At 31.6% G+C, this 13,440-nt stretch overlaps 1 protein-coding gene across 7 annotated transcripts in view; it reads left to right on the plus strand.

Moving 5' to 3' along the window:
• Positions 1 to 13,440, plus strand: part of PLCE1 (phospholipase C epsilon 1) — a 337,489-nt gene that overhangs the window by 156,173 nt on the left and 167,876 nt on the right. The gene's annotated exons all lie outside the window — the stretch shown is intronic.

Consider the following 13,440-nt stretch of genomic DNA (forward strand, 5'->3'; position numbering starts at 1 on the left):
TTATGTAACTGATTTACAATTACTTTCTATTCAAAGTTGGCTTGCACTGCACTAGGAAAAAGCATTGGTTGCACAATTATAAGTTTGCTATTTTTGTAGGATTGAACATTGTTTATATACAGTATCAAGCTAATAAAAAGTCATGGATAGACACTTAATAGCTATTTGTTTGAATTTAAGTATTAAGTCATTAGTAAATATGATTTGTTCTGAAGCATATAAATTTTTTTAAACTATGAGGTTTTGGCCCTTTGTTTTCAATATCATTTAATTCAGAGAAATTTTTACTTGGATCCTAAGATTAACCATTAGTAGCACAAGATCCTTTATGTTCACCTTTTATGGGCAAAACTCAATGTTTTCCATGACTATATGTGTTTTCTTTTTAAAGTTGATGCTCTTTGACCTGGCTGAGGTCTGGCATAGGTCATTTTGTTCTAAATCAGACATAATGTAGGAAGGTTTCTTTATAAGTAGTAAAGTTATTTTAATTGACATATATAGAACCCTTTTTAATGGAAAAGGTTTGAAGATGTGATTATAATAACAGATGACAATGAAAAGATTATGTTGAACAGGAATTTAAAGAAAGCAAAATCCATTTCCTTTCCTTAAGATAAACACAAAATTTAAAAATATCAAAGTGTTTGTGATTTGCAGTCATGGTTACTATAATTCCAGAGTTTGCCATCTGTTCATATCCAATGTACAAGTCAAAGATAGAGCCAGTACTGCAAAGAGATAATTACATGTCTATTTGGCTACTTCTATTTCTGAAGTTGTTCATATGAAAACAAATGTACTTAAACAGCTCTAGCTGTATTTCAGTATGAAAGTATTTAACTACGAATACTCTAAAATATTGATAAGTTTTGTAAGGGTGACAAACTACAAGGAATAGAAAAATATACTTTTTATAGAAGAAAAACTATCAGATTGAAAAGCAGTCAGATGTTACAATATTTTTTCTTTAATTGGGAGGGGGTGTACATTACCATGTACAATATATAAAATATATAGATTTCTTATTATATTGAGATACTTAGAAGCATTTAAAAAAGAAATTGGAATGTATGTAGCTATTATGAGAAGGGTTAAAGTTATAATATATGAAAATAAAGTAGAAGGGGTATTTACATCTCCTTGTAAGTTTGAATTTATCTATTAACTTTTTTTGTCTTATTTTCTACCAATTCACAAAGAAAACCATGTTTCTGCTTTTTAAATTTAGCTGGTTTTTTTAATCCCCATAAAGCCTATAAGAATTACCCACCAAATAAAAGTATTGCCTCAATTATAATTTATAAAAATATATAGACAATTATATATAAAATTGATTCATATCAAAAAGGAAAGAACCTTAAAAAAGAAAGTTATATTACAAAAATTACAGCTATCATAGATCTGAAAATTTTTGAAATATTCCTTATTTCAAGAAAAACATTTCAATGAGACGTCTTCACAGAAGGTCTACTTTGTGGAAATTCTCAAAAAGGTAAAGGGTCAGTGTCTTTCTTTTTAATTCTATTTTTTAAAATAATGAACATTCCATTTTATCTTTTTATTATTTGAATTCATGTTATGTAAATTTTAAGCCATTACTAAATGTATTATAATCTCTCTCTTTTTCTCTCTCTCTCTACACACACACACATTTCTACATATCCTATCTTGAATACAAAATATCTGTTTTTTTTTTAACCATTAACTTATTTTACCAATTGCATGTTTTTCTTTTAAATGACCTTCGTAGAGTGTTAGGCATTTAATAAGTACTATTTTTAAAATCAGTTTTTACAAAAAATCATTCAATCTGTGCTATTTTTATCATCTGATTTCCTCAGAAACTCATCAGTTCTTGTTGAAAAGCAATTTGCAGCTCTGTATGAAAGCTACTATTTCTAAAGCAACTTTTAGTTTTAAATAAATGCAATTGCTCATTCAGCCTTATTGCCTATAGTGTTATACTATTAGAGAGCTATAAAAAGTTTGTCATTGATTAATATTAGAATGGACAATAAAAGAAAATTATATTTACTTTTAAAAATTCCAATTCAATGTATCACTTTTCTATTTGAATCTCTAGCACATAACATAATTATATAGCACAAAGTAAGTACATATTAATTAAATGCATTTTCATTCATTATTTATCCATTATTTTTCTAGATGTAATTTTAAAAATTTTCTCTTTTTGAAAAGGAAATTATATCATTATCCTGTCCCTAACTAATAATAATAGCTAGCATTTATTTAGTACTCTAAAGTTTGTAAAGCACTTTAGAAACATTGTCACATTTTATCCTATAACAACCCTGGGAATTGATGGTAGTATTATCCTCATTTTACAAATGAGTAAATGGAGGTACAGAGTAATTAAGTAGCTTGCTCTCAGGATCACCCAACTAGTAAATAACTGAGAGTAGGTTTGAATTTAGATCTTCCTTATTCCAAAAACAGCTCTCTGTTAACAAAGATGGGAACAGCCATTTTTCAAAGATGACATCCAAACTGTCACTACCCATGTGAAAAAAGGTTCCAAATCTCTTAAAAATTAAAGAAATAGAAACTAAAGCAGTTCTAAGGCTCTGAGTCACACTCATGAGACTGGAAAAAATGACAAATGCAAAAGAGGCTACAGGAAAACAGGTATGCTAATACAGTGTTGATGGAGTTGGGGATTGTTCTAGTCATTCTTGAAAATAATTTGAAAATATTCCCCCAAAGTCACTAAACTGATCCTCACTCTATACCTCAGAGAGATCATAGCAAGCAAAAGAAAAAAAGGACCTATATGCACATAAATATAACATTTCATTTTGCAGTGGTAAAGAGCTGAAAATTTAAGGGGTACCCACAGCTTAGGGAATGATTGAACAAATTGGTTATCAGAATTTGAATTGAGGAGAACCAGGAGTATTCTTCTTTACACAATAATAACAGAATTGTAAAGACAAAAAACTTTAAAAGTCTTTAAAAAAACACTGGTCAACCCGATAACCAACTACAATTCTTGAGAATTCATCATGAAGTATTCTACTCACTTCTCTGTCAAAGAGATGATGTATTCAACATCCAAAATTAAGTATAAATTTGGGGCTAGTTCAATGCAAGAATTTATTTTCTTTGTGTATATTTGTTACTAGAATTTTGTTTTTCTTTTGTGCTTTTAAATGACTGAAGAAAAATAACTATGTGATAAATGAAAAATAAAATACATTGAAATAAATCACCATAGTTCCATGTTGATACCTTCAGAGCAAATTTTATAAAGTAGAGTTTATGTCCCAATTTTACTATAATACATTTCTGACTCCTTAATCTGTTTGGTCAGTTTTGTCTTCAAATTTTATTCCTTTTCATCCAATGATTTCATCTATACTTTGACTCAGATTGGTACAGATTATGTCTTCATTAGCTCCCTTTAGACCAGGATCTTACCTCCAGCAACCTCACATATATTTTTTCATCAAGGAAAATTCATATTTTAAAAGAAACACTAAATGAGCAGAGTGTGTGGAGAAATCTAATCAGGATGGTAATGCTCTCATGTGTAAAATCACAAATATCATCATACATATAATCCAACCTGTACCAGAACAAAAATCCCCTTTAAGAAGTAGTCCAAAATTGATCATCCAGCTTTTTCATGAAGAATCATGTAAAAAGAAACCTGTTGCCTCTTTTTAAAAAACATTTTTATTAATACTTTTAAGTTTCTAATTCAATTGTTCCCTTCCTCATTTCCCCTCCTCCTGAAATGGCAGACAAAAATTTAGATATAGATTATACATGTACAATTATGTAAAACATTTTAGTCATTTTGTACAAGAAGACTTGAACAAAAAAAGAATGAAAGTAAGGAAGTAAAAATAGCATGCTTTAATCATATCAGTTCTTTCTCTGGAGGTGGAGAATATGCTTCATGATTAGTCCTCTGGAATTGTCTTGGATCATTTTATTGCTGAGAATAGCTAAATTATTCAGAATTTTTCATCAAACAATATTGCTGTTACTATATATAATGTCTTCCTGGTTGTGTTAATTCACTATGCATCAGTTTATGTAAATCCAATTTTTTCTGAAATTATCCTATTTGTCATTTCTTATAGCACAATAATATTCCATTACAGTCATATACCACAGCTTGTTTAGCCATTCCCTTTTTGGGGATTGATTTGATGGATGGGTGTTCCTATGATTTCTAATTCTTAGTCACTATGAAAAGAGGTGCTATGAATTTTTTTTTGTTCATTTAGGGCCTTTTCCCTTTCTTAGATATTTCTGGGTTATAGATCTGGCAGTGATAATACTGTATCAAAAGGTATGCACAGTTTTATAGCCTTTTGTGTATAGTTCCAAATTGCTCTCCAGAATGGTTGCAGCAGATCTCAGCAGTGCTTTAGTGTCTCAGTTTTCTCACATCCCCTCCATCATTCAACCTTTTCATTTTTTACATTACATTTGCAATGACAATCCTATAGATAACTCTAATTGTTGTTTTTCCTTGCCTCAAATCAGTTCCCAATAGTTCTGCCCTTCTTAAAGTCTTCTAAATTTTCTTCCCCTAAATTCACTTTCTATCATTCTTCACAACTTCATAGCCTTCTGTAACAAAACAGAGGAAGTGTTTTTTATTAATTATTCATCAAATATGAGAATGACATAAAACTAGCAACTCTTTCTTGTCTTGCCCTAACGTTCAGTGCAGACAGAGCCTTCCTTTGCCAGCTTCTTTTCTTGCTTAGTCTCTCCATTCTCCTCCTCGCTCAAGAGGAGTCCTGCTGGTCATAGAATATAAACTTATCTGAAGTATTCTTTGCTTATCAAATCACTTTCTCTTTTTTTATATTATATATATATATTTTATAATATTATCCCTTGTATTCATTTTTCCAAATTACCCCCCCTCCCTCTATTCCCTCCCCCCGACGACAGGCAATCCCATACATTTTACATGTGTTACAGTATAGTCTAGGTACAAAATCACTTTCTCTTAATAGCACTTTTAAAACTCCTTTCTACTTAAGATCATGAGATCTTGGTTCACATTGTTATTTTGCTTGAGAAATTCTTGAAAATCACTTACATTCTCCCCCTCATCTCTCTGTCTCTCTCTCTCTTTTTTTTCTCTGTCTCTGTATGTCTCTGTTTTTCTGTCTGTCTGTGTGTCCTCATTCAGTTTCTGTAGTTCTTTCTCTGGATGTGGAAGACATTTTCCATCCCAAGTCTATTGAATCACTGCATTGTTGAGAAGACTAGCTTTTCCTTCATAATAATAAAACACATATAACAGAAAACTTAAACAAATTTTAAATCTTACAATAGTACTAAATAGAACAGAAAATATAAACAGACTTTAAAGAACAGGAGAACTTTATCTTTGACTTTTGATTTTAAAGAGAGGGAGAAGGGAAGCAGAAGCTTTCTCATGAATTCTTTGTTGGGGGAAGATCAGACTTCTTTCCCTGGCTTTGGGCTTTTTCATCTAGCCATGAAGTATAAGGATGATAGAAGCAATACAATAGCTTAGGCTGTTCTTCATCTCTAGTTTGTTACTCTAGCTTCTAATCTACTTCTGAAAAGAATAAATATCAACTTAAGAGCAAGAAGGATTGATACATTTTCCTGGATAATCACAAGTACCATTCACAGAAAATATGCATCAATAATAAGTGAAGTATAAAGGATCACATGACAGGCTATTTCAGTGATGATAGGTTTAAATTCTGTGCAAAGCATAACAACATATTTGGCTCAGTACAGGCATATTCACAGAATAAAATCAGAAAGCTCCAAAGCAAAAATAACATCAACATTTAGAAATAGCAACATATGTGCAAATAAACTGCAAAATTATTCATTCATGGCTAGTAGATTAAAGAAGCCACAATATTTTTATGACACCTAACAGCAAGTAAACAAGCAATAAAATAACAAAAGGGTGGACATGGGCAAGTATATTCAAAGCATATATTATGTGAATAAAATTTTTAATTATCTGCTGATTATATTATTTTTTTTGCAGTTCCTTCTGGAATATCACAGATCAGTCTAGTCATTGTTCAAATGAGCTTAGCTCCTCTATGATCTACTGACCTATCTACTAACACTTGAGCCTAGTTGGTGGTATAGGCTAGTTATATTTCTCATCAGAACAGTAGTACTGCCCTTCTAAGCCTAAATTTGTAGTGTTGGTTTGTAGTGTTATTATACTTTATAGTGTGTTTTGTACCTTAGAAAACTAAAGTTCCAGGCAGAGGTATATCCAAGGTGAATCTTTCCCTATTGTTTGAACTGGTTGTTGGATTACAATATACTCTCTTCTTTACTTCAGATATCTGTTTTAGAACCATTGTCTAAGTCTGATAGTCTTTATATGATAGGAAGGCAGCTTTGATTTATTTCTTTTTGCTTTTTGAGTCTGATGAATAAATGTCTATCAGTTTCTGAGATTTGGAAGTATTACTAATTTATCCATAGGCAGTAAGTGATTGTAATAGAATTGTTCTTCCAAGACCTCCATTTATCTCTCTGGAGCTGTTTTGTTAATAAGAAAGTTATCCATTTTTTTTATTAAAGCTTTTTATCTACAAAACATGTATGGGTAATTTTTCAACATTGATCCTTGTAAAACCTTTTTTTCCCCCAACTTTCCCCTCCTTCCTCCCACCTCTTTCCCTAGTTGGCAGGTAGTCCAATACATGTTAAATATGTTAATATATATTAAATCCAATATATGTGTACATATTTATACAATTATCTTGCTGCACCAAAAAAAATCAGATCAAGAAGGAAGAAAAAACTGAGAAAGAAAATAAAAATGAAAGCAAACAACAGAGAGAATGAGAATGCTATGTTGTGTTTCACACTCTGTTCCTATGAATCTCTCTCTGGGTGTAGATGGCTCTCTTCATCACTGAACAAGTGGCACTGGTTTGAATCATCTCATTGGTGAAGAGAGCCACATCCATCAGAATTGATCATCGCACAGTCTTTGAAATCATCCTGCTGATCTTTTCTTATAGAAAAATAATATTCCATAACATTCATATACCATAACTTATTCAGCCATTCCCCAATTGATGGGCATTCACTCGGTTTCCAGTTTCTTACCACTACAAAAAGGGTTGCCACAAACATTCTTGCACATACAGGTCTCTTTCCCTTCTTTAGGATCTCTTTGGGATATAATCCCAGTAGAAACATTGTTGGATCAAAGGATATGCATAGTTTAAAGTTATACATTCTTTCTACAACTAGCTATGGGGTAGCTTTTAAGCTGATCTGCTAACCTTGTGTGTTGTGGCAGTAAACTTTTCTGTGTGTTGTGATAGTAAACTTTTCTTACCTTATATTAACAGTATAAAGCATTATCCCTAGTATAGTTAACTCGTGTACTAAAAAAGCCATAAGTTGTCTTCACAGAGATTTTTTTTTCTTAGTGTCCTTAAATTGGTCATCAGTATGTAGTTGAAAAATATAAGTATGGGTTGCCTTGAAAATCATACAAGTATAATTCTAGACTTTTGACATCATTCAAAGCTAGTATTGTTTTGAGCATAATTCTTTCAGAATCTTTGCCTTTATCTGAATGGATCCTAGCCAAAAAAAATCCATATTCTAGCAGTATGTCCCTCATAATACTTTGGCAACTGTGAAAGCTTTCTGGTTCCTATTTATTTGTATGTTCCTGTGCATACTTGTAAAATAGTTAGTTTCTGTAGCTGTCTTGGGCTAATAGAATCTATTTCTTATTAGCCCTTGAATCCTTTCTTGACAATTATGTCTAAAGTCATCATATAACTAAAGCTTTTATATCCACAGAACAATATTAACTGTTTATCAACTATTCCTCCATACTATTTTTGAAATCAGTATCAGTCTGCTATAATTTCTGCCATCATCTTAACATCAGGGGCCCTCAACATACTGACACTTGAATCTTTTAGCATAATTGCCTCTCTTTTTGATTTGTATGTTTTCTGGTTTTGTTTTTATTTGATTTTTTTTATTATTTATTGATCTGGAACAAAAATAATACTCTAATGCTTGTAATGTACTTCCTCCTCACCTCTGCTTCTTGGCTTTCTTAGTTTCCTTCAAAACTTGTCCTTTGTCCAATCGAAAAATGTTATTTCTGCCTTTATTCTTGGGCAACTGAGAAAAATACTCCAACTGTTGTCTGATCAGGACTTATATCAGTGCAGCCCAAGATTGCATTAGCTTTTTTGGCTGCCTATAAAGTCGCTGACTGACATTGAGTTTGCAGTTTATTGAAACTTCTGAATCTTTCCCCCATATTATCTAATCTTGATTTCAAGCTTTTATTTCTGAAGTTTATTTTTCAAACCCAGGTGTAAGACTTATTTCTGTTGAATTTTATATAATTAGATTCCACCTGCTGTTCTAATCTTCTCAAAACTTTTTGGATCCTGTCCCTATCATCAATTGTGTTAACTATGCTTTCTAGCTTTATGTCATCCTCATATTTGATGAATATGCCTTCATACAAGTCATTGATAAAAATGTTAAACGCCACAGAGCCATGGACAGATTCCTGGGATTCTTTATACTGAAGACTTCCTGCCAAATTGACATGTAACTATTGAATTACTACAGTTTAACCATTCAGCCAGTTCCAAATCTGCTAATCATTTTATCATCCAGTATTCATCTTTTTTCATGTTTTACATAAGAATAACATGCTATGTCTTATCAAATAATTTGCCAAAATCTAGGTAATATATATCTACAGCAAAATTTATTGGCATATCATTAAAGAAAGATATGGGTAGCAACAATAATAACAGAGTTATACCATAGATGAAGGAAAACAAACATTAGAATGATCTGTTTAGTATGTGTGTGTGTGTGTGTGTGTGTGTGTATGTGTGTGTGTGTGTGTGAATTTTAATGTATGTTATGGAAAATTTTTTTATTTAAATTTTTTTAATTTTATAATTATAAAATTTTATGATGGTATATATGCATGAGTAATTTTTTATAACATTATCCCTTGTATTCATTTTTCCAAATTTTCCCCTCCCTCCCTCTACTCCCTCCCCTAGGTGACAGGCAATCTCATACATTTTACATGTGTTACAGTATAACCTAGATATAATACATGTGTGTAAATCCAATTTTCTTGTTGCACATTAAGTATTGGATTCCGAAGGTATAAGTAACCTGGGTAGATAGACAGTAGTGCTAACAGTTTACATTCACTTCCCAGTGTTCCTTCTCTGGGTGTAGTTGTTTCTGTCCATCATTGATCAACTGGAAGTGAGTTGGATCTTCTTTATGTTGAAGATATCCACTTCCATCAGAATATATCCTCATACAGTATTGTTGTTGAAGTGTACAGCGATCTTCTGGTTCTGTTCATTTCACTCAGCATCAGTTCATGTAAGTCTCTCCAAACCTTTCTGAATTCATCCTGCTGGTCATTTCTTACAGAGCAATAGTATTCCTGTTATGGAAAAAATTTAATGTATGTTATGGAAATATATATGTATATATATATACATATATATTTCCATAACATACATTAAAATTTAGTAAGAAAATTTTATCTTGTGACCAGAGTCATCTCCAACCCCTCCCTAATTTGAGTATTTTATGAAAGCTGGAGAAAAATATAAAGTATTTCTAGTTTTAATAAGGATCAGGAAAAGCACATGTGGGAATGAGAAAGCATTGCAGTTTCTTAGATAAGATTATACAGTGAGAAGTTGTTAAGTCATCCAGGGCATTCATGTGTGCTCTAGGACTCCATTCCTGGGAATGTATTAATGAAGGAAAGAAAGAGAAAAAGGATAATAAGGATGAAATTCTCTTAAAATTATGTTGCCCAGAAATTTACCCTTTTAATTGGAACAAATAGCTATCTTCTCAAATTAATGATTCCTGTCTAAAACTCTGTCTTAACACTTTTTATTCTTTGTGTTTGAATAGCACCTGAAAGTAGCTGTTTTGGAAGAAGGAGAAAGCAATCTTCCTTTCACAATATTATCTATATTGACTAGTTTTAAATAAAGGAAAAATGAAATACTTTAACTGATGACCATCATAAAAATAAAATATTTTATTTTTGAAAATAATTATTATATTTTTACTTTTACCTAGCTATGTAGGTCAAATCCAACTTCCACAAATATATGAAAGTGAAGTTTCTGTTTTTATATTCTTTTTTTAAAATTAATTTTATAATTATAATTTTTGACAGTATATATGCATCTCATTCTTTATGCCTAAATCATGGACCCATTTTGATGTTATCTTATCTTGGTATATGGTGTTAAGTGTGGATCCATATCTAATTTCTGCCATACTAATTTCCAGTTTTCCCAACAGTTTTTGTCAAATAATGAATTCTTATCCCAAAAGTTGGGATCTTTGGGTTTGTCAAACATTAAATTGCTATAGTTGTACACTATTTTGTCCTGTGAACCTAACCTATTCCACTGATCAACTAGTCTATTTCTTAGCCAATACCAAATGGGTTTGGTGACTGCTGTTTTTTATGTTATAGTTTTAGATCAGATGTAGCTAGGACACCTTCATTTGATTTTTTTTTCATTAATTCCCTTGAAATTCTCGACCTTTTGTTCTTCCATAGGAATTTTGTTGTTATTTTTTCTAGGTCATTAAAATAGTTTCTTGGGAGTCTGGTTGGTATAGCACTAAATAGATTAGTTTAGGGAGTATTGTCATCTTTATTATATTTGCTCAGCCTATCCAAGAGCACTTAATGTCTTTCCAATTATTTAAATCTGACTTTACTTTTGTGGCAAGTGTTTTGTAATTTTGCTCATATAATTCCTGACTTTTCTTTGGTAGATGGATTCCCAAATATTTTATACTCTCGACAGTTGTTTTGAATAAATTTCTCTTTGTATCTCTTGCTGTTGAATTTTGTTGGTGATGTATAAAAATGCTGAAGATTTATGTGGATTTATTTTGTATCCAGAAACTTTGCTAAAGTTGTGAATTATTTCTAATAACTTTTTATTAGAATCTCTGGGATTCTATAAGTATACCATCATATCATCTGAAAAGAGTGATAGTTTGATTTCCTCCTTACCTACTCTAATTCCTTTAATCTCTTTCTTGGCTCTTATTGCAGATGCTACCATTTCTAATACAATATTGAATAGTAATGGTGATAGTGGGCAACCTTGTTTCACTCCTGATCTTACTGGGAAAGGTTCCAGTTTATCCCCATTACATATGATGCTTGCTGATGGTTTTAAATATATGCTCCTTATTATTTTAAGGAATAGTCCATTTATTCCTATACTCTCAAGTGTTTTTAGTAGGAATGGATGTTGTATTTTATCAAATGCTTTTTCTGCATCTATTGAGATGATCATATAGTTTTTGTTAATTTGATTATTAATATGGTCAATTATACTAATAGTTTTACTAATATTAAACCAACCCTTCATTCCTGGTATAAATCCTACTTGATCAAAGTGCATTATCCTGGGGATGATTTTCTGAAGTGTTTTTGCTAATATCTTATTTAAGATTTTAGCATCAATATTCATTAAGGAGATTAGTCTATAATTTTCCTTCTCTGCTTTCAACCTACCTGGTTTAGGTAACAGTACCATGTCTGTGTTATAAAAGGAGTTTGGTAGGACTCCTTCATTCCTATTTTTTCAAATAGTTTATATAACATTGGGGCTAATTGTTCTTTAAATGTTTGGTAGAATTCACATGTAAATCCATCTGGTCCTGGGGATTTTTTCTTAGGGAGTTGATGGAAGCCTATATTTTTGGAGGTAGTCATCCATTTCACTTAAGTTATCAAATTTATTGGTATAAAGTTTGTAGTGGCTAGAAACTGGAAAATGTTTTTAATATTCTTGATGGAAGCAGTTAATCTAGTTTAGTGAATATAATCTTAGTAAAAATGAACGCACAGTTGTAATCACTGGTTTCTTGAAAATCACCTGAATTTACATGTTTCATCATTCATCAAGTTAACTATCTGAATAGTTTTGTTGCTTTCTCTAGAAAGGGAGAAATAAAAGTTCTATAGACAATGATGTTGCCATTTGAGAATGGCAAGTAAATATTCAGAAATCTGCCCAAACAGTTTATGTGGAGATTTTTCTTTTTTTCTGGATCATTCTTCAAAGTACTGTGGAAATTGCTTACATTTTTTCTCTAAGAAAAAGTTCCAGCGTGGCTGTCTTCAATAATAATGATTCATGGCCTTATGATGAAGAGAACCATCTACACCCAGAGAGAGGATTGTGGGAACTGAGTATGGTGCATAACATAGCATTTTCACACTTTTTTGTTGCTGTTTGCTTGCATTTTATTTTCTTTCTCTTTTTTTTCCTGTTTGATTTGATTTTTCTTATGCAGCAAGATAATTGTATAAATGTGTATGCATATATTGGATTTAACATATGTCTCTATCATGTTTAACATATATTGCACTACTTATCCATCTAGGGGAGAGAGCAAAGGAAGGGAGGAATTGGAATACAAGATTTTGCAAGGATTAATACTTATCCATGCATATGTTTTGAAAATAAAAAGCTTTAATTAAAAAAAAAAAAAAAGAAAAAGTCCCAGGCTTGTTCTGATTGGACCAAAAAGTTTAGGAAACTAGGTTTTCACTTAAAAGTTTAGAAAAAGAATTCTGAAGATATAGAGTCTAGCTACTTACTTGTGTAAAAGAACTGATAGAGGAAGAAAGAACTTATATCAATTATCTATGTATTACATACTCTGGGTTCTTTGTCTCATCTTCCACTCACAGTGGCAGGCTGTATGACCAGGGGATGACCGATCTTTTCTTAGTTTGATAGGAACCTCAACTGATGTGCTCCCCATTGATTATCCAGTTTATCAATTAACCAGTCTAAATTAATTTTATTTAAAGGCATTTACTAAAATGGTACAGGAAGTCCTCAAATATAAATAATCCCCTTGTCCCTCTCCCTCAAGAAGATGTGAACTCTCCCTTTTGTAAACTCATTCAATCTCTATGGAGAATGAATGAATGAAACTTAAAAATGATTGCTACAAAAATATATTTCTAAAAGTTCAGAAACTCTTGCACATACATAAAGGAAAAGGTATTCAAGTTTAAGGAGTACTTGTAGTGATGTAATAATTCACTGCCAGTGGCTGGGTGCAAATTTCTTTCTTCTGTATCCCTTATGAAGCTCCCCTGAAGTGATTCCCTGTTGTAGGGTCTGAAGCATGGTCAGTTTGTTCTTGGTACCTTTAGAGCTAATGCTGTCAACCCCAGCTATTCTGGACTCTCTTGCTGACATCGATGGAAAACCCAAACCTTAGGACTTAACTAGAATTTCTGTATTACTTTCCTCGGATTTTTATCCAAGACTCAGGCAAATGAGAAGCAGAGTGAGCCAAATCCATTTTCTGACCTATAAAGGAAGACACTGAGAGGAA

Source organism: Sminthopsis crassicaudata, chromosome 2, assembly GCF_048593235.1.
Source record: "Sminthopsis crassicaudata isolate SCR6 chromosome 2, ASM4859323v1, whole genome shotgun sequence".
NCBI lineage: Eukaryota > Metazoa > Chordata > Mammalia > Dasyuromorphia > Dasyuridae > Sminthopsis > Sminthopsis crassicaudata.